At 36.1% G+C, this 23,258-nt stretch overlaps 1 long non-coding RNA gene across 2 annotated transcripts; it reads left to right on the top strand.

The window, feature by feature from the left end:
• Positions 1-839: 839 nt before the first annotated feature.
• LOC133298176 (uncharacterized) lies at positions 840-21,223 on the top strand. 2 transcript variants are annotated; one of them, XR_009749749.1, is made up of 4 exons: positions 840-1,412; positions 1,493-1,533; positions 1,956-2,068; positions 20,983-21,223. It is a non-coding gene; the product is annotated as an uncharacterized LOC133298176 (long non-coding RNA). The 2 variants fall into 2 exon arrangements; XR_009749748.1 differs by lacking the exon at positions 20,983-21,223 and having other exon boundaries at positions 1,956-2,265.
• The last annotated feature ends 2,035 nt before the right edge of the window (positions 21,224-23,258 follow it).

The raw sequence follows: 23,258 nt of genomic DNA on the forward strand, positions 1-23,258 counted from the left end.
TTTTATATTTAGTTAACAAAATAAAATTAAGATTTAAAAAAAATAAAAAAAATAAAAAAACGTGTCCGAGCGTATCCCCAAATGTTGACCGCGTGTCCCCAAATATTAACCGCGAGTCAGAATGTGTTGGAGAGTCGACCGCGTGTCCGAGCGTGTCGGACGCGTGTCCGTGTCGGACACGTGTCCGACACGTAGAATTGCCCGTGATTATTAGGCCCGTCTCAAATTGGCCCAGGGAAATTTTCAACTGAGTCTTCATTTCTGCTAGGAATTCGGCACTCACCAAGAATCCCAAAAGATGGATATTTTTGCCATCTGGCATTTGGTACACGTCATTTTTTCGGATTTCCGGGGAATTGAATTTTTCTAAATTTTTAATTTTTGAATATTATCGTAAACTGAATATTTTCATCATATTTATGAAAATCGAGATTCTCGGATAATTTTTTTTTTCCTCTACCAAACCCTGGTCCACGTTTGGTACTGGAGATTTTTAAGTTACCGAAATTCACGATTATCAGAAATATGATAGATATAAAAAGTATCCGGAAATATTACAAAAATGATGTTTGGTAGGCAAAAATATTGCTGAAAATATTGGTTAAATTTTCTGAAAGGCTGTATGGATGATGACAAAATATTGTTGAAAATATGATGAAATTTTACGAACCACGTAAAACATAACTTTAAACACGATTTAGATAAATAAAATAAAACAACAGGCTAAGAAGTGGTCATTGATCTTGTGAACCACACAAAACTTTTTCAACAAATGATAAGGTAAGCTCGTGAGGGTAATTTAGTCTCAGAAATTTGTAAATGATTTGCCAAGAAGTGGGAATTCTGAATTAGACCAGCCAGCTAGCCAGCTAGCTAGCTTACTTACGACGCAGTGTGCGATACTGAAACCCTAACCACTCTTTATCTCTCTGATTTCAATTTTTTGTTCTTTTCTATCTGATTTTCTCCTTCTCACACACACTTGATCCCCATTCTCAAATCCAATTTTTCCCTAGTTCCATTCATTAAACCTCTCTTTTCATTTTCTTCTCTCTGTCTTTTGGTCTTTTAGTTTTTCTGTTTGTTTTCGATTGGTGAAATTTTCTTTGTAGAATTTATTCGGTATTGTGTTTTCTTTTATTTGTTCGTGTTGATGGATCGATACCAGAAGATGGAGAAGCCAAGAGCAGAAATTTCAATCGATGAAAACGAAATCTTGAGTTCGAGGGTTTGAGGCTCTAAAATTGTTTGAAATGTCTCACACTACGAAATTGATGCCGAATCTGGATCAGCAGACCACGAAGGTGCTCAATCTCACAATGCTTCAGCGAATGGGTCCATTCATCGACGAGATTCTCTACACCGCCGCGCATGTCTCTTTCTACGACTTCAACATCGAAAGCAACCAATGGGTTCGTTCTTTCTCATTCTACTCTTTTTTTTTTTTTACTTCGTTGCACATTCATATCTCATTTTCTGAATTGTTTTATAGAGTCACAAGGATGTTGAAGGATCTCTCTTTGTTGTCAAGAGGTAATCAACAATACTGTCTCTTCCCCTCTCTCTCTCTCTCTGTCTCTCTTGTTTATTTTCTCTATGTTGTCGCTTGTATTCATATAGACTTAGATTGTTAATCAATTTTCCTACTTTAAATTATACTATGCCTCTAGAACTTGGGATATTTGGGGTTGTTGTTGTGTACTGATATTTACCGATTTGTTGTTGGATAAGAAATTGGATTATATTCTCCATATTTTAGTCATCTCTGTTTCGCTGTGCAGGTCCAGGACACTTGCTTGTTAAAATATTATGCACATAATATAGAAAAAAATTCATATAAGTAGTTCCTATTTTAGTTTGATTGTTCGTATTTCTTGCGAGATCAAGGTTTCTATCCTGCTACACGGATAATTTATAAAGTTGCATTAATTGAACTGATTTGTATAAAATTTCAGACGGTGACATGAACACATAAGCTAATAGCAACATTGAGGAGGATAGGTCAATACACCAGATCAGTTGTGAGTAAGATTGCAGAAAGGCAGACATTGTCGTCTCTTTTAAACAGGTGATTTTCACTGAAATAGGAATCTCCCATATTTGGTTCTTGTGAGTTTTTGGTATTTCTTTTCTCTTCTGGGTTGCTTTTGGGGATGTTGTGTGCTTGCTTGCTTATCTGAAATGTCCTTAAAGAGAGAATACCTGATGCAATCTATACATCGCTATTGGAAATTAAAATAATATACTATTTACTAAATGTTTAAATCTGTTCGCTATTGAGTTATTTTTTTTTTATAAATTAATTTGAATGATTAAAATAAATATTGTCTATAAATACATTTGTGGACATACATGTGATCCATAAATTCATGTTTATTTCATGTTACGTGTGACTAATTAATATAAAAAACATTTAAAATACTAATTTCCTTATTTAAAAAAAATAGAAAGTATAAAAAAAAAACAATTAACTGAATAAAGAATTTCAAACTTTTTTTAAAGATATTATACGAACAAATCAAACATTATCACGGATTAACAAATAAGTGTAAATTAAAATTATATGATTTCCATTTAGCTTGTCAACAGAAGGATATGTTTACTAGTTTGTTCGTGTTAAAATTAAAATATAATTATGGCAACTAGTTGAAAGAGTTTTTGATTTACCCTTATTAATTATTATTATATTAGATCACTTGTAGCTAGACTTATATATATATATATATGTTCTTTTAAGGAGGAGATAGGACGCAAACCTATTATATACAAGTTCAACTTGCAGAAAACTATAAACAGCTCCATTTTAATTTAACTATTATTTTTTTTTTCTTTTTTAAGTTGCTTTTGAATAAAGGGATAACTGTAACATGTCTTGAGCAATATTTTTGGCATGTCTGTCTACATGTGGCAGCAATAGCAAGGTCTTGCACGATTCCCTGAAATTTGAAACTCGTCACCTACTTATATCATCCTTTCTTCAAAAGATGCAGTATGTACTCCTACGAACTCCTCTATCAAATATTATCTATTGATTTTGTGAAGAAAGCTGGCAATTAAGATTTCAAGAATTGAAGCAATTGGGTTGCAACAAAACTTGATGCAATGAATACGTAAAGCACGTAAAGGGATCATGTTTTTTCAATGGGTTGAGGCAATATGAGTGTTGCATTTCTTTTTTCTCAAACATTGAAACCTTTATTGCAAGCTTTATTCACAGTATTGGTGTTGGTAAATAATATCGTCAAACTCCATACCACGCGCTTATTATTGATCGAACCACTTCTAAACTTGTATAATCGAATACCGGTAAAAGATGAAGAAGTGTAAAAATTCACACAGGTAAAAGAGAAAATCCATGAGCATACCGGCAACGAAGGCAAGAGCATCGACAGCGGCAAGACAACCAGAAACGAAGGAGCGGCGAGGGCGGCAAGACAGACCGCCATGTATGGTTCTCTCTCTTGGGAGATCCATTGTTTCTCTGTGAAAAAAAAAACTTTCATTATATTTTTTCAAAAATAAAGTGAAGCTAAAGCCAATTAGCAGAGCAAGAGGATCGATAAAAAAAGTCACAGCTTGCCTTCAAGGTTGGCGAAAACAAAACGATGATTCTCTGTATATTAAAAAAATAAAAAAAATAGGTGAAAGTGAGGTTATTTTTGTAAAATAACCTCACATTCCCCTTAATATTTCACAATCAACCAAACAAAGACTCAGTAAAATTTACAAAAAATCCCAGTAATATTTTTGTATACCAAACAGCTTTTTTATAACATTCCTGGGTAATTCACTTTCCTATCATATTCCTGGTAGTCATGATTCTCATACACCAAAAAAATTTTCCTGTACCAAACGCCCCCTAATAATCTCCAACATTTGCCCGATAGTTACCGAACAACGTTCCTGATGAAATGAAAATTGGCATCACCAATGGAGACAACATCAAAAGAAGTAGAATTGCCCGTGATTATTAGGCCTGTCTCATTTTCTGAATTGTTTTATAAAGTCACAAGGATGTTGAAGGATCTCTCTTTGTTGTCCAGAGGTAATCAACAATACTTGGATGCAATGAATACGTCCTGAAGGGATTATTTTTTTTAGTGGGTTGAGGCAATATAAGTGTTGCATCCCTTTTTCTTCAGACTTTGAAACCCTTATTGCAAGCTTTATTCACAGTATTGGTAAATAATGTCGTCAAACCCCATACCACGCGCCTATTATTCATCGAACCACTTCTCGACTTGTATAATCGAATACCTCCTTCAATAGTGAACGTAAATGAATTATTTGACCCATTTCCCATCTATCGACACATCGCCTTATGTTGCATTGCTATATATGTATTGGAAGTTTGCAATTCCTTCTCAGTTAGTGAAAGTGTCATAGCCCAATACTATTAGTCCTTTCACGAGTTAAATTTGGAATCCCTATCCCCAACCTTCCAAATTTTTTCTCCAATACTTGTTTATTTGAAAGCGGTGGACTCTATGCCACCAACCCTTTCAAATACTTCTACGAACTTATCTACCAAACATTATCTACTGATTCTGTAAAGAAAGCTGGCAATTAGGGTTTCAAGAATTGAAGTAATAGGGTCGCAACCCTAGTTTGATGCAATTAATACGTAAAGAACCTGAAGGGATCATGTTTTTTTTCAGTGGGTTGAGGCAATACGAGTGTTGCAACCCTTTATCTTCCAACATTGAAACTCTTATTGCAAGGTTTATTCACAGTACTGGTAAATATTGTTGTCAAACCCCATACCATGTGCCTATTATTTATGGAACCACTTCTCAACTTGTCTAATCATATACCTACAATAGGGATCATACATGAATTAATTGACCTATTTCCCATCGATCGTGACATTGCCTTACGCTGCCCTGCTATGTAGGTATTGGGAGTTTGCAATCCCTCTTTGTTATTGCAAGTGTCGTAGCCCGAATATTATTAGTCAGTCCATGATTTTAATTTAGAATATCTAACCCATATTACTCCAATACCTGTTCATTTGAAAGTGGTGGAATCTGTTCCATCAACCCTTCAAATACTCCGACAAACTCATCAACTAAAAACTATCTACTGATTTTGTGAAGAAAGCTGGCAATTAAGGTTTCAAGAATTGATGCAATATGGTTGCAACACAACATGGATGCAATGGATACGTAAAACACATGAAGGGATCATGTTTTTTAATGGGTTGAGGCAATATGAGTGTTGCATCCCTTTTTCTTTAAACCTTGAAACCCTTATTGCAAGCTTTATTCACAGTACTGGTAAATAATGTCGTCAAACCCCATACCACGCGCCTATTATTCATTGAACCACTTCTGGACATGTATAATCGAATACTTCATTCAATAGTGAACATACATGAATTATTCGACCCATTTTCCATCTATTGACACACCGCCTTATGCTGCACTGCTATATATGTATTGAGAGTTTGGAATCCCCCTCCGTTACTACAATTGTCATAGCCCGAATATTATTAGTCGGCCAATGAGTTAAATTGTGAATCTCTAACCCCAATCTTCCCAAAAATTACTGCAATACTTGTTCAATTGAAAGTGGTCGAATCTCTGCCACCAACCTTTCAAATACTTGGTCGAACTCATCAACCAAACATTATTTACTGGTTCTGTGAAGAAAACTGGCAATTAGGATTTAAAGAATTGAAGCAATAGGGGTGCAACACTATTGGATGCAATGAATACGTAAAGCACCTGTAGGGATCATGGTTTTTAGTGGGTTGAGGCAATATAAGTGTTGCATCCCTTTTTCTTCAAACTTTGAAACCCTTATTGCAAGCTTTATTCACAGTACTGGTAAATAATGTCGTCAAACCCCGTAGCATGTGCCTATTATTCATCGAACCATTTCTCAACTTGTCTGCCTTACGCTGCCCCGCTATGTAGGTATTGGGAGTTTGCAATCCCTCTTTGTTATTGCAAGTGTCATAGCCCGAATATTATTAGTCAGTCCATGATTTTAATTTAGAATATCTACCCCTAACCTTCCGAAATATTACTCCAATACTTGTTCATTTGAGAGTGGTGGAATCTGTTCCATTAACCCTTCAAATACTCTGACGAACTCATCAACTAAAAACTATCTACTGATTTTGTGAAGAAATGTGGCAATTAAGGTTTCAAGAATTGATGCAATATGGTTGCAACACAACATGGATGCAATGGATACGTAAAATACTTGAAGGGATCATGTTTTTTAATGGGTTGAGGCAATATGAGTGTTGCATCCCTTTTTCTTTAAACCTTGAAACCCTTATTGCAAGCTTTACTTATAGTACTGGTAAATAATGTCGTGAAACCCCATATCCCGCGCCTATTATTTATTGAACCACTTCTGGACATGTATAATCAAATACCTCACTCATTCAATAGTGAACATACATAAATTATTCAACCCATTTTCCATCTATTGACACACCACCGCCTTATTCTGCGCTGCTATATATGTATTGAGAGTTTGGAATACCCCTCCGTTACTACAATTGTCATAGCCTGAATATTATTAGTTGGCCAATGAGTTAAATTGCGAATCTCTAACTCTAATCTTCCTAAAAATTACTGCAATACTTTTTCAATTGAAAGTGGTCGAATCTCTGCCACCAACCTTTGAAATACTTGGACGAACTCATCAACCAAACATTATTTACTGGTTCTGTGAAGAAAACTGGCAATTAGGATTAAAGAATTGAAGCAATAGGGGTGCAACACTATTGGATGCAATGAATACGTAAAGCACCTGTAGGGATCATGGTTTTTTAGTGGGTTGAGGCAATATAAGTGTTGCATCCCTTTTTCTTCAAACTTTGAAACCCTTATTGCAAGCTTTATTCACAGTGCTGGTAAATAATGTCGTCAAACCCCGTAGCATGTGCCTATTATTCATCGAACCACTTCTCGACTTGTATGCCTTACGCTGCCCCGCTATGTAGGTATTGGGAGTTTGCAATCCCTCTTTGTTATTGCAAGTGTCATAGCCCGAATATTATTAGTCAGTCCATGATTTTAATTTAGAATATCTACCCCAACCTTCCGAAATATTACTCCAATACTTGTTCATTTGAAAGTGGTGGAATCTGTTCCATTAACCCTTCAAATACTCTGACGAACTCATCAACTAAAAACTATCTACTGATTTTGTGAAGAAATGTGGCAATTAAGATTTCAAGAATTGATGCAATATGGTTGCAACACAACATGGATGCAATGGATACGTAAAACACTTGAAGGGATCATGTTTTTTAATGGGTTGAGGCAATATGAGTGTTGCATCCCTTTTTCTTTAAACCTTGAAACCCTTATTGCAAGCTTTATTCACAGTACTGGTAAATAATGTCGTCAAACCCCATACCACGCGCCTATTATTCATTGAACCACTTCTGGACATGTATAATCAAATACCTCATTCAATAGTGAACATACATGAATTATTCGACCCATTTTCCATCTATTGACACACCGCCTTATGCTGCACTGCTATATTTGTATTGAGAGTTTGGAATCCCCCTCCGTTACTACAATTGTCATAGCCAGAATATTATTAGTCGGCCAATGAGTTAAATTGCGAATCTCTAACTCTAATCTTCCTAAAAATTACTGCAATACTTTTTCAATTGAAAGTGGTCGAATCTCTGCCACCAACCTTTGAAATACTTGGACGAACTCATCAACCAAACATTATTTACTGGTTCTGTGAAGAAAACTGGCAATTAGGATTAAAGAATTGAAGCAATAGGGGTGCAACACTATTGGATGCAATGAATACGTAAAGCACCTGTAGGGATCATGGTTTTTTAGTGGGTTGAGGCAATATAAGTGTTGCATCCCTTTTTCTTCAAACTTTGAAACCCTTATTGCAAGCTTTATTCACAGTGCTGGTAAATAATGTCGTCAAACCCCGTAGCATGTGCCTATTATTCATCGAACCACTTCTCGACTTGTCTGCCTTACGCTACCCCGCTATGTAGGTATTGGGAGTTTGCAATCCCTCTTTGTTATTGCAAGTGTCATAGCCCGAATATTATTAGTCAGTCCATGATTTTAATTTAGAATATCTACCCCAACCTTCCGAAATATTACTCCAATACTTGTTCATTTGAAAGTGGTGGAATCTGTTCCATTAACCCTTCAAATACTCTGACGAACTCATCAACTAAAAACTATCTACTGATTTTGTGAAGAAATGTGGCAATTAAGATTTCAAGAATTGATGCAATATGGTTGCAACACAACATGGATGCAATGGATACGTAAAACACTTGAAGGGATCATGTTTTTTAATGGGTTGAGGCAATATGAGTGTTGCATCCCTTTTTCTTTAAACCTTGAAACCCTTATTGCAAGCTTTATTCACAGTACTGGTAAATAATGTCGTCAAACCCCATACCACGCGCCTATTATTCATTGAACCACTTCTAGACATGTATAATCAAATACCTCATTCAATAGTGAACATACATGAATTATTCGACCCATTTTCCATCTATTGACACACCGCATTATGCTGCACTGCTATATATGTATTGAGAGTTTGGAATCCCCCTCCGTTACTACAATTGTCATAGCTAGAATATTATTAGTCGGCCAATGAGTTAAATTGCGAATCACTAACCCCAATCTTCCCAAAAATTACTGCAATACTTGTTCAATTGAAAGTGGTCGAATCTCTGCCACCAACCTTTCAAATACTTGGACGAACTCATCAACCAAACATTGTTTACTGGTTCTGTGAAGAAAACTGGCAATTAGGATTTAAAGAATTGAAGCAATAGGGGTGCAACACTATTGGATGCAATGAATACGTAAAGCACCTGTAGGGATCATGGTTTTTTAGTGGGTTGAGGCAATATAAGTGTTGCATGCCTTTTTCTTCAAACTTTGAAACCCTTATTGCAAGCTTTATTCACAGTACTGGTAAATAATGCCGTCAAACCTCGTAGCATGTGCCTATTATTCATCGAACCACTTCTCGAATTGTCTGCCTTACGCTGCCCCGATATGTAGGTATTGGGAGTTTGCAATCCCTCTTTGTTATTGCAAGTGTCATAGCCCGAATATTATTAGTCAGTCCACGATTTTAAATTAGAATATCTATCCCCAACCTTCCGAAATATTACTCCAATACTTGTTCATTTGAAAGTGGTGGAATCTGTTCCATCAACCCTTCAAATACTCTGGCGAACTCATCAACTAAAAACTATCTACTGATTTTGTGAAGAAATGTGGAAATTAAGGTTTCAAGAATTGATGCAATATGGTATCAACACAACATGGATGCAATGGATACGTAAAACACATGAAGGGATCATGTTTTTTAATGGGTTGAGGCAATATGAGTGTTGCATCCCTTTTTCTTTAAACCTTGAAACCCTTATTGCAAGCTTTATTCACAGTACTGGTAAATAATGTCGTCAAACCCCATACCACGCGCCTATTATTCATTGAACCACTTCTGGACATGTATAATCAAATACCTCATTCAATAGTGAACATACATGAATTATTCGACCCATTTTCCATCTATTGACACACCGCCTTATGCTGCACTGCTATATATGTATTGAGAGTTTGGAATCCCCCTCCGTTACTACAATTGTCATAGCCAAAATATTATTAGTCGGCCAATGAGTTAAATTGCGAATCACTAACCCCAATCTTCCCAAAAATTACTGCAATACTTGTTCAATTGAAAGTGGTCGAATCTCTGCCACCAACCTTTCAAATACTTGGACGAACTCATCAACCAAACATTGTTTACCGGTTCTGTGAAGAAAACTGGCAATTAGGATTTAAAGAATTGAAGCAATAGGGGTGCAACACTATTGGATGCAATGAATACGTAAAGCACCTGTAGGGATCATGGTTTTTTAGTGGGTTGAGGCAATATAAGTGTTGCATCCCTTTTTCTTCAAACTTTGAAACCCTTATTGCAAGCTTTATTCACAGTACTGGTAAATAATGCCGTCAAACCCTGTAGCATGTGCCTATTATTCATCGAACCACTTCTCGAATATTCTGCCTTACGCTGCCCCGATATGTAGGTATTGGGAGTTTGCAATCCCTCTTTGTTATTGCAAGTGTCATAGCCCGAATATTATTAGTCAGTCCACGATTTTAAATTAGAATATCTAACCCCAACCTTCCGAAATATTACTCCAATACTTGTTCATTTGAAAGTGGTGGAATCTGTTCCATCAACCCTTCAAATACTCTGACGAACTCATCAACTAAAAACTATCTACTGATTTTGTGAAGAAATGTGGAAATTAAGGTTTCAAGAATTGATGCAATATGGTTGCAACACAACATGGATGCAATGGATACGTAAAACACCTGAAGGGATCATGTTTTTTAATGGGTTGAGGCAATATGAGTGTTGCATCCCTTTTTCTTTAAACCTTGAAACCCTTATTGCAAGCTTTATTCACAGTACTGGTAAATAATGTCGTCAAACCCCATACCACGCGCCTATTATTCATTGAACCACTTCTGGACATGTATAATCAAATACCTCATTCAATAGTGAACATACATGAATTATTCGACCCATTTTCCATCTATTGACACACCGCCTTATGCTGCACTGCTATATATGTATTGAGAGTTTGGAATCCCCCTCCGTTACTACAATTGTCATAGCCAGAATATTATTAGTCGGCCAATGAGTTAAATTGCGAATCACTAACCCCAATCTTCCCAAAAATTACTGCAATACTTGTTCAATTGAAAGTGGTCGAATCTCTGCCACCAACCTTTCAAATACTTGGACGAACTCATCAACCAAACATTGTTTACTGGTTCTGTGAAGAAAACTGGCAATTAGGATTTAAAGAATTGAAGCAATAGGGGTGCAACACTATTGGATGCAATGAATACGTAAAGCACCTGTAGGGATTATGGTTTTTTAGTGGGTTGAGGCAATATAAGTGTTGCATCCCTTTTTCTTCAAACTTTGAAACCCTTATTGCAAGCTTTATTCACAGTACTGGTAAATAATGCCGTCAAACCCCGTAGCATGTGCCTATTATTCCTCGAACCACTTCTCGAATTGTCTGCCTTACGCTTCCCCGATATGTAGGTATTGGGAGTTTGCAATCCCTCTTTGTTATTGCAAGTGTCATAGCCCGAATATTATTAGTCAGTCCACGATTTTAAATTAGAATATCTAACCCCAACCTTCCGAAATATTACTCCAATACTTGTTCATTTGAAAGTGGTGGAATCTGTTCCATCAACCCTTCAAATACTCTGACGAACTCATCAACTAAAAACTATCTACTGATTTTGTGAAGAAATGTGGAAATTAAGGTTTCAAGAATTGATGCAATATGGTTGCAACACAACATGGATGCAATGGATACGTAAAACACCTGAAGGGATCATGTTTTTTAATGGGTTGAGGCAATATGAGTGTTGCATCCCTTTTTCTTTAAACCTTGAAACCCTTATTGCAAGCTTTATTCACAGTACTGGTAAATAATGTCGTCAAACCCCATACCACGGGACTATTATTCATTGAACCACTTCTGGACATGTATAATCGAATACCTCATTCAATAGTGAACATACATGAATTATTCGACCCGTTTTCCATCTATTGACACACCGCCTTATGCTGCACTTCTATATATGTATTGAGAGTTTGGAATCCCCCTCCGTTACTATAATTGTCATAGCCCGAATATTATTAGTCGGCCAATGAGTTAAATTGCGAATTTCTAACCCTAATCTTCCCAAAAATTACTGCAATACTTGTTCAATTGAAAGTGGTCGAATCTTGTTGCTACTCACGGCAAGTGCACCGATCGTACAAGTAATATACTGATTAAGTAAGAGATCGTTCCCACGAGGATTACGGTTCAAGCACCAATTCACTATCGCAACTTAAGTTGGACAATCAAAGTTGTATTCGGAAACAGGATTTGGATTGTAAAATTGAAGTTATTAAATATCAAAGCTAACTACTCGCAAGAATTAATAACGTGAAATTAAAGATGTGATTTAAGAATGTAAAAGAACGTAGCTAGGGGTTCGATTTCATTTAATCTCCTTATTGTGATTCGAAGTCCTTCTTTACGTTAACCGTCCTTAATATCAATCTAACCAATTCTTTCGCGTGTTATCAGGGCTCAATCCCTTGTTACCCTAAAACCTTTACAAACTTGAAAGAACCCTAGTTCCCCGGTTATTCCCCAAGAATGCAAGCATTAAGTTCAAGAATCTTAAGGTTACGCAAATTCTATGTCTATCCCTAGAATCATAGCGTTTACGATGAAGTTATCAGATATGGATCACACACCAGCATCCCTATTGTCATGCATTTACCGATGATCATTATATAAGATTCAAGCCTATATAAAGCATTAAAAACAGATAACTTCATTCATGATAAAAAGGAAAATTAACGTACGAATTGTTCAAAGCATAATAAATCGACTAAAATCCATCTAACCCTAACTACTTAAAGAACTAGCCGGACATGGCAAAATCAAGAACAAAAGAAAATAGAAAAGCTCCCCCAAACTCCATAACTGATTGGTGGATCTTCAATATCTCCAGTGAACACTTGACGTTGATCCGTCTCCGCCGCTCACGAACATGAATCTGATGTCCTCCGCGTTCCTTCAGCCTCCGAGCACCCAAGAGTTGTTTAGCAATGTAAAAGTTATTCTTCTGGTTCCCAATGGTGTTTTTTTATAGGTCAAGAGTTCGTATCTTGATGAAACACCTTGAATGGGCCTAAGTTGGGTTTCTGGGGCGCTTAAGCTTGCTTCATCGCGCTTAAGCCCCCTAGAACGGTGATTGAAGAATTCGCGTTGCGCGCTTAAGCGCGCTGTAGGGCGCTTAAGCGCGATCTTCCAGTCAGAATTTTCTTCTTCCAGCGCGCTTAAGCCCTGAGTTAGGGGCTTAAGCGCCCATAGGCCGAGACTTTTTGCGTATTTTGGAGGCTTAAGCTTCCTTATTGGGGCTTAAGCTTCCATTGGCAGAGGCTATTTGCTTGTTTAGGAGGCTTAAGCTTCATGATGGAGGCTTAAGCTTCCTCTCTAACAACTTGATAAGATCTCAAATCTATCTTGTTTTTGATCTTCCTCTATCATCTCTTGATCTCATCTTTTCTAGTTGTGATCTCTATCTATCCAATCTTCATCTTTTGACTCTTTTTGTCAACAAATCCCTAAAAAATAGCAAGGATGATTCAATTAAACAAAAATTCAGATAATGTTCATGATTATCCTATTAAAACCCTAGTTTTTGACTTGTTTAATTAGATAATTCATATTATTTTAGTCCATAAAACAAGATAAACTAAAGGTTTATCAAATCTCTGCCACCAACCTTTCAAATACTTGGACGAACTCATCAACCAAACATTATTTACTGATTCTGTGAAGAAAACTTGCAATTAGGATTTCAAGAATTGAAGCAATAGCTGTGCAACACTATTGGATGCAATGAATACGTAAAGCACCTGAAGGGATCATGGTTTTTTAGTGGGTGGAGGCAATATAAGTGTTGCATCCTTTTTTCTTCAAACTTTGAAACCCTTATTGCAAGCTTTATTTACAGTACTGGTAAATAATGTCGTCAAACCCTATACTACGCGCATGTTATTCAATGAACCACTTCTCGACTTGTATAATCGAATACCTTCTTCAATAGTGAACATACATGAATTATTCGACCGATTTCCCTTCTATCGACACATTGCCTTATCCTTCTTTGCTATATATGTATTGGAAGTTTGCAATTCTCCCTCTGTTATTGCAAGTGTTATAGCCCGAATATTATTAGTCAGTCCACGAGTTAAATTGGGAATCGTTATCCCCAATCTTTCGAAAAATTTCTCTAATACTTTTTCATGTTAAAGCGGTCGAATCTTTGCCACCAACCCTTTAATTTAGAATCTCTAACCCCAACCTTCCGAAATATTACTCCAATACTTGTTCATTTGAAAGTGGTGGAATCTGTTCCATCAACCCTTCAAATACTCTGACGAACTCATCAACTAAAAACTATCTACTGATTTTGTGAAGAAATGTGGCAATTAAGGTTTCAAGAATTGATGCAATATGGTTGCAACACAACATGGATGCAATGGATACGTAAAACACCTGAAGGGATCATGTTTTTTAATGGGTTGAGGCAATATGAGTGTTGCATCCCTTTTTCTTTAAACCTTGAAACCCTTATTGCAAGCTTTATTCACAGTACTGGTAAATAATGTCGTCAAACCCCATACCACGGGACTATTATTCATTGAACCACTTCTGGACATGTATAATCGAATACCTCATTCAATAGTGAACATACATGAATTATTCGACCCGTTTTCCATCTATTGACACACCGCCTTATGCTGCACTTCTATATATGTATTGAGAGTTTGGAATCCCCCTCCGTTACTATAATTGTCATAGCCCGAATATTATTAGTCGGCCAATGAGTTAAATTGCGAATCTCTAACCCTAATCTTCCCAAAAATTACTGCAATACTTGTTCAATTGAAAGTGGTCGAATCTTGTTGCTACTCACGGCAAGTGCACCGATCGTACAAGTAATATACTGATTAAGTAAGAGATCGTTCCCACGAGGATTACGGTTCAAGCCCTAATTCACTATCGCAACTTAAGTTGGACAATCAAAGTTGTATTCGGAAACAGGATTTGGATTGTAAAATTGAAGTTATTAAATATCAAAGCTAACTACTCGCAAGAATTAAAAACGTGAAATTAAAGATGTGATTTAAGAATGTAAAAGAACGTAGCTAGGGGTTCGATTTCATTTAATCTCCTTATTATGATTCGAAGTCCTTCCTTACGTTAACCGTCCTTAATATCAATCTAACCAATTCTTTCGCGTGTTATTAGGGCTCAATCTCTTGTTACCCTAAAACCTTTACAAACTTGAAAGAACCCTAGTTCCCCGGTTATTCCCCAAGAATGCAAGCATTAAGTTCAAGAATCTTAAGGTTACGCAAATTCTATGTCTATCCCTAGAATCATAGCGTTTACGATGAAGTTATCAGATATGGATCACACACCAACATCCCTATTGTCATGCATTTACCGATGATCATTATATAAGATTCAAGCCTATATAAAGCATTAAAAACAGATAACTTCATTCATGATAAAAAGGAAAATTAACGTACAAATTGTTCAATGCATAATAAATCGACTAAAATTCATCTAACCCTAACTACTTAAAGAACTAGCCGGACATGGCAAAATCAAGAACAAAAGAAAATAGAAAAGCTCCCCCAAACTCCATAAGTGATTGGTGGATCTTCAATATCTCCAGTGAACACTTGACGTTGATCCGTCTCCGCCGCTCACGAACATGAATCTGATGTCCTCCGCGTTCCTTCAGCCTCCGAGCACCCAAGAGTTGTTTAGCAATGTAAAAGTTATTCTTCTGGTTCCCAATGGTGTTTTTTTATAGGTCAAGAGTTCGTATCTTGATGAAACACCTTGAATGGGCCTAAGTTGGGTTTCTGGGGCGCTTAAGCTTGCTTCATCGCGCTTAAGCCCCCTAGAACGGTGATTGAAGAATTCGCGTTGCGCGCTTAAGCGCGCTGTAGGGCGCTTAAGCGCGATCTTCCAGTCAGAATTTTCTTCTTCCAGCGCGCTTAAGCCCTGAGTTAGGGGCTTAAGCGCCCATAGGCCGAGACTTTTTGCGTATTTTGGAGGCTTAAGCTTCCTTATTGGGGCTTAAGCTTCCATTGGCAGAGGCTATTTGCTTGTTTAGGAGGCTTAAGCTTCATGATGGAGGCTTAAGCTTCCTCTCTAACAACTTGATAAGATCTCAAATCTATCTTGTTTTTTATCTTCCTCTATCATCTCTTGATCTCATCTTTTCTAGTTGTGATCTCTATCTATCCAATCTTCATCTTTTGACTCTTTTTGTCAACAAATCCCTAAAAAATAGCAAGGATGATTCAATTAAACAAAAATTCAGATAATGTTCATGATTATCCTATTAAAACCCTAGTTTTTGACTTGTTTAATTAGATAATTCATATTATTTTAGTCCATAAAACAAAATAAACTAAAGGTTTATCAAATCTCTGCCACCAACCTTTCAAATACTTGGACGAACTCATCAACCAAACATTATTTACTGATTCTGTGAAGAAAACTTGCAATTAGGATTTCAAGAATTGAAGCAATAGCTGTGCAACACTATTGGATGCAATGAATACGTAAAGCACCTGAAGGGATCATGGGTTTTTAGTGGGTGGAGGCAATATAAGTGTTGCATCCTTTTTTCTTCAAACTTTGAAACCCTTATTGCAAGCTTTATTTACAGTACTGGTAAATAATGTCGTCAAACCCTATACTACGCGCATGTTATTCAATGAACCACTTCTCGACTTGTATAATCGAATACCTTCTTCAATAGTGAACATACATGAATTATTCGACCCATTTCCCTTCTATCGACACATTGCCTTATCCTTCTTTGCTATATATGTATTAGAAGTTTGCAATTCTCCCTCTGTTATTGCAAGTGTTATAGCCCGAATATTATTAGTCAGTCCACGAGTTAAATTGGGAATCGTTATCCCCAATCTTTCGAAAAATTTCTCTAATACTTTTTCATGTTAAAGCGGTCGAATCTGTGCCACCAACCCTTTAATTTAGAATCTCTAACCCCAACCTTCCGAAATATTACTCCAATACTTGTTCATTTGAAAGTGGTGGAATCTGTTCCATCAACCCTTCAAATACTCTGACGAACTCATCAACTAAAAACTATCTACTGATTTTGTGAAGAAAGCTCGCATTTAAGGTTTCAAGAATTGATGCAATATGGTTGCAACACAACATGGATGCAATGGATACGTAAAACACCTGAAGGGATCATGTTTTTTAATGGGTTGAGGCAATATGAGTGTTGCATCCCTTTTTCTTTAAACCTTGAAACCCTTATTGCAAGCTTTATTCACAGTACTGGTAAATAATGTCGTCAAACCCCATACCATGCGCCTATTATTCATTGAACCACTTATGGACATGTATAATCGAATACCTCATTCAATAGTGAACATACCTGAATTATTCGACCCATTTTCCATCTAATGACACACTGCCTTATGCCACACTGCTATATATGTATTGAGAGTTTGGAATCCCCCTCCGTTACTACAATTGTCATAGCCCGAATATTATTAGTCGGCCAATGAGTTAAATTGCGAATCTCTAACCCTAATCTTCCCAAAAATTATTGCAATACTTGTTCAATTGAAAGTGGTCGAATCTCTGCCACCAACCTTTCAAATACTTGGACGAACTCATCAACCAAACATTGCAAAAGGGGTGCAACACTATTGGATGCAATGAATACGTAAAGCACCTGAAGGGATCATGGTTTTTTAGTGGGTTGAGGCAATATAAGTGTTGCATCCTTTTTTCTTCAAACTTTGAAACCCTTATTGCAAGCTTTATTTACAGTACTGGTAAATAATGTCGTCAAACCCTATACTACGCGTATGTTATTCAATGAACCACTTCTTGACTTGTATAATCGAATACCTTCTTCAATAGTGAACATACATGAATTATTCGACCCATTTCCCATCTATCGACACATTGCCTTATCCTTCATTGCTATATATGTATTGGAAGTTTGCAATTCTCCCTCTGTTATTGCAAGTGTTATAGCCCGAATATTATTAGTCAGTCCACGAGTTAAATTGGGAATCGCTATCCCCAATCTTTCGTAAAATTTCTCCAATACTTATTCATTTTAAAGCGGTCGAATCTGTGCCACCAACCCTTTAATTACTCCTACGAACTCATCTAACAAACATTATCTACTGATTCTATGAAGAAAGCTGGCAATTAAGATTTCAAGAATTGAAGCAAAAGGGGTGCAACACTACTTGGATGCAATGAATACGTAAAGCACCTGAATAGATTATTTTCTTTTAGTGGGTTGAGGCAATATAAGTGTTGCATCCCTTTTTCTTCAGACTTTGAAACCCTTATTGCAAGCTTTATGGAACCACTTCAATAGTGGACGTACATGAATTATTTGAACCATTTTCAATCTATCGACACACCGCCTTATGCTGCACTGCTATATATGTATTGGAAGTTTGCAATTCCCCTTTTGTTACTGCAAGTGTCATAGCCTAAATATTATTAGTCGGTCCATGAGTTAAATTGCAAATCCCTAACCACAATCTTTCGAAAAATTGCTCCAATACTTGTTCATTCAAAAGCGATTGAATCCGTGCCATGAACCTTTCAAATACTCCTTTGAACTCATCTACCAAACATTATCTACCGATTCTTTGAAGAAAGCTGGCATTTTAGGGTTTTAAGAATTGAAGTAATAGGGGTGCAACACTAGTTGGATGCAATGAATACGTAAAGCACCTGAAGGGATATTGTTTTTTCAGTGGGTTGTGGCAATACGAGTGTTGCAACCCTTTTTCTCCAAACGTTGAAAACCTCATTGCAAGCTTTATTCAAGTACTAGTAAATAATGTCATCAAACCTCGTACCACGTGCCTATTATTCATCGAACCACTTCTCAACTTTTTATAATCACATACCTCCTACAATAGTGAACAAACATGAATTAATCGACCCATTTCCCATCGATCGAGACACCGCTTTACGCTGCATCTGTATATAGGTATTGGAAGTTTGCAGTTCTCTCTTTTACTGCAAGTGTCATAGCCCGAATATTATTAGTCGATCTATGAGTTAAATTAGGAATCCCTAACCCCAATCTTCCGAAAATCTTCTCCAATGCTTGTTCATTTGAAAGTGGTGGAATCTGTTCCACCAACTCTTCAAATACTCCTACGATCTCATCTACCAGACATTATCTACTGATTATGTGAAGAAAGCTGCCAATTAGGATTTCAAGAATTGAAGCAATAAGGGTGCAACACAACTTGGATGCAATGAATACGTAAAGCACCTGATGGGATCATGTTTTTTCAGTGGGTTGAGGCAATAAGAGTGGTGCAACCCTTTTTCTTCAAACATTAAAACTCGTATTGCAAGCTTTATTCACAGTACTGGTAAATAATGTCGTCAAACCCCCATACCACGCACCTAATATTCATCAAATCTTTTCTTGACATTATAATCGCATTTCTTATACAATAGTGAACATACATGAATTAATCGACCCATTTCCCATCGATCGAGACACTACCTTACGCTAAACCGCTATATAGGTATTGAAAGTTTGCAATTCCCCCTCTATTGCTACAAGTGCCATAGCCTAAATATTATTAGTCGATCCACGAGTTAAATTGCGAATCTCTAACTCCAACTTTCCCAAAAATTATTGAAATACTTGTTGATTTTGAAGACCTCCTAATCATTATGGAATACATATTTTGATAATGACAAAGGGTTTACAAGAAGTCTCAAATTGAAGATAGAATTTGAAGACACAAGTGGTTAGATTTTTAGAATTTTGTTACACACTATATTATATCATAGAATATCTCCCTAAGCTCCAATGCATATTATTGCCTTACATGCATTTAACTCCATCCATTTCATATTAATAGTAATAATTAATTTGATGTTGTTATGGGTTAAGTTTAAATAAATAAATAAGTCAATTAAAAAAATTAGTTTAGTTAAAATAAAAAATATACAACGTTTTATATGTTTTAAAACATTAGTAAGTCATTTACAAATTGGTTTCAACATCAGCATATGAATTCTAAAATATCACGTAGCAAAAATTAAATATAATAATAATAATAAACAATAAACAATAAACAAATATTAAAAAGGTTACTTTACCAATAAAAGAAAAGAAGAAAGCATCACTTTTCACCAATCCTTTTCTTCGTCAGATACACATTTTTGTAGTGCTCATTTTTCTTTCTTCTTCAGATAACTGTTTGCAAACATTCTCTTTCAGAAAGTTCAAGAAAAAAGTTATGTGAGATAATGATAGTAGTGAGTGGCGAGCATTTTCAAGAAAATCTTCTCTCACATTTTTCTTACGATCACTGTGCTCATTGTTTTTATCGGTTGAAAAGCAAAAGAAAGGCAATCTCTCCTTTATAATCTCTGCATCATTTTCTTGGAAAAAAAAATTCGAGTTTCTTTCACAAAAATTTAGGGCTTCATTATGATATTTTCTGACCAACTAAATTCCTTTGTGAATAGCTGATTTGAAGCATTTTATCCGAAATTTCCATATCTATTTGTTTATATGCTTTAGGGATTTTGAGTGGTGTAATGTGTCGTCGGCACAAAGGCCGTGCGATCCGACGAGTTATCATGAATCATCAAAGCGCAACAGGCAGAGCCTGCGTCGACCTTTTATCTAATAAATGCATTCCTTCCGGAAGTCGGGGTTTGTTGCACATATGAAAATTAAGTATCTTCATTTGTTCATCAGTTTAGATATTTTGAAAGAATTTCAAATCTGATTTTTCTGTTTATATTGTGATAAATTCTATTTAAATCAGATTTCTTTGTGTCCATTAATTAGAAATTTAATCTTGATATACCCAAGTTCCAAGTTGCTGAAATTTTAGGGATTTTGATTGATATATCCTTGATGTGATTTTCTGCATATTGCATAAATTTCTTGGAGCTTAGTTTGATATTACTGTGATATATTTGGTGTGATAAGACACTGTATATTTGATTAATTTCACTAGTTACAAATCTGGAAAATTCTGTATTGTGTGTTTAAAGTTAAATGCGTGTGTATGAAAAATATGTCCTAGGTGTGTGGATGCAATCGTGTGGGTTGACGACCTTGTGCTTGGCTTGAGAGTGTGTCTTAAGGCCTAGAGCTTCAAGAATCCACTAGGGAGAGTGGAGGTCTTGTGTGAGAGGAGTTGGTGAACTCCGTAGGTTCGGCTTGTGAGTATTCTTAGAGCTTGGAGTAGTGTAGGTACTAAGAATATTTTTGCTATTTTGTTTGATTGCTTTTATGACGTGTGTTTTTAAAACAGGTACACTTGGGATAAATAAAATATATGCAGCGACTTCAGTTTGGATGTAGCACCCAATTTAGGCTTAGTGGGTGTGAATCAGGATATATCGTATGTCTTTTGTCGCGCTGATTTAATTTTTGAATATTCCGTTTTGAGACTAAAAGTAACATTGTTTCTGGTTTATTATTGTTTCTGCTGTAGCAGTTTTCTGTTATATTTTTAGAATGCTGTAGCACCTTACTGGTTCTGATATAATTATTGTAGCACTTTCTCTATTTTCTAATATTTGGAAGTTAGTCGTTTTCTCGTTTTTGTAAGTAAGCTTATTGTTGCGTTTGCTCTGTAAAATAAAAGGTCAGGTACATTTTCTGTTGATATACTTCATACAGAAATTATTTTGGGCATATAGGGACCTAAGGTAAAATTAGTAAAGTTGTTATAGCTGTGTGACTGTTATCTGAACTAAACTTGCAAAATAAATTGATAACTGTCAATCTTGTTGAGTTGGTGTGGTGATTGAACTTGTTAGTTCAATTTTGTCTAGACTTTACAGATTTAAAAATTTTATTAAGAAAAATTTTTAAAAAAATTTGAAAACACCTATTCACCCCCTTTAGGTGTTCTTCCGCATCCTAGTAAAGAAGCCACTTTCCTAACACATTTGAATGTGGTGGAATCTATGCTACCAACCTTCAAATACTCCGACAAACTCATCGACCAAAACTTATCTACTGATTATGTGAGAAAACTGGCAATTAGGGTTTTAAGAATTGATGCAATGAATACGTAAAGCGCCTGAAGAGTTTTTTTTTTAGTGCCTTGAGGCAATTGGATTGTTGCATCCTTTTTCCTTCAAACATTGAAATCCTTATTGCAAGCTTTATTCACAATACTGGTAAATAATGTCGTCAAACCCCATACCATGCTCTTATTATTCATCGAACCACTTCTCGACTTGTATAATCGCATACCTCCTACAATAGTGAACTTACATGAATTAATCGACCTATTTCCCATCGATGGAGAAACCTCCTTACGTTGCATTGCTATATAGGTAGTGGTAGTTTGCAATACCCACTATGTTACTGCAAATGTTATAGCTCGAATATTATTAGTCGGTCCACGAGTTAAATTATGAATCTCCAACCCCAACTTTCCCAAAGATTACTACAATACTTGTTCATTTGAAAGCGGTGGAATCTTTGCCAACAACCCTTCAAATACTTGATTAACTTATCAACCAAACACTATCTACTAATTTTGTGAAGAAAGCTGACAAATAAGGTTTCAAGAATTGAAGCAATTGGGGTGCAACATAACTCGGATGCAATGAATATGTAAAGCATCTGATGAGATCATGTTTTTTCAGTGGGTTGAGGCAATAGGAGTGTTACAACCCCTTTTCATGAAACATTGAAACCTTTATTCACAATACTGGTAAATATGTCGCCAAACCTCATACCACGCATCTATTATTCATCGAACAACTTCTCAACTTGTATAATTGCATACCTCTTACAATAGTGAACATACATGAATTAATTAACCCATTTCATATCGATCGAGACATCGCCTTACGCTGCACCGCTATACAGGTATTTAGATTTTGCAATGCCCTTCTATTGTTGCAAGTGTCATAGACTAAATTTTATTAGTCGGTCCACGAGTTAAATTCAGAATCTCTAACCCCAACCTTCCAAAAAATTTCTCCAATACTTGTTCATTTGAAAACGGTGGAATTTGTGCCACCAAAATTTCAAATACATCGACAAACTCATCAACGAAACATTATCTATAGATTCTATGAAGAAAGTTGGCAATTAGGGTTTCAAGAATTGGAGCAATACGAGTGCAACACAACTTGGATGTAATGAATACGTAAAGGACCTGAAGGGATCATGTTTTTTCTGTGGGTTGACACAATAAGAGTGTTGCAACCCCTTTTCATGAAAAATTTAAACCCTTAATGCAAGCTTTATTCACAATACTAGTAAATAATATCGTTAAACCCCATACCACGCGCCTATTATTCATCGAACCACTTCTCGTCTTGTATAATCGAATACCTCCAATAGTGAACATACATTAATTATTCGACCCATTTCCCATCTATTGACACACCGCCGGCAAAAAATTTTAATTATTGTATTTTAATTAAATAATTACGCATTTATTGCAATTTCGGGAATAATTACGAATTTATTGCACACTGTGACGCCTTTTTCTTTGGAGTTACCCAACCCTAATTACCTCTTTGAGGCGAGTTAGCTCCCTCCGGTATCCCCACAAGCTTC

This window comes from Gastrolobium bilobum, unplaced genomic scaffold (assembly GCF_033153095.1).
Source record: "Gastrolobium bilobum isolate Gb01-03AN ecotype WA unplaced genomic scaffold, APGP_CSIRO_Gbil_v1 utg11543, whole genome shotgun sequence".
Classification (NCBI taxonomy): Eukaryota; Viridiplantae; Streptophyta; class Magnoliopsida; order Fabales; family Fabaceae; genus Gastrolobium; species Gastrolobium bilobum.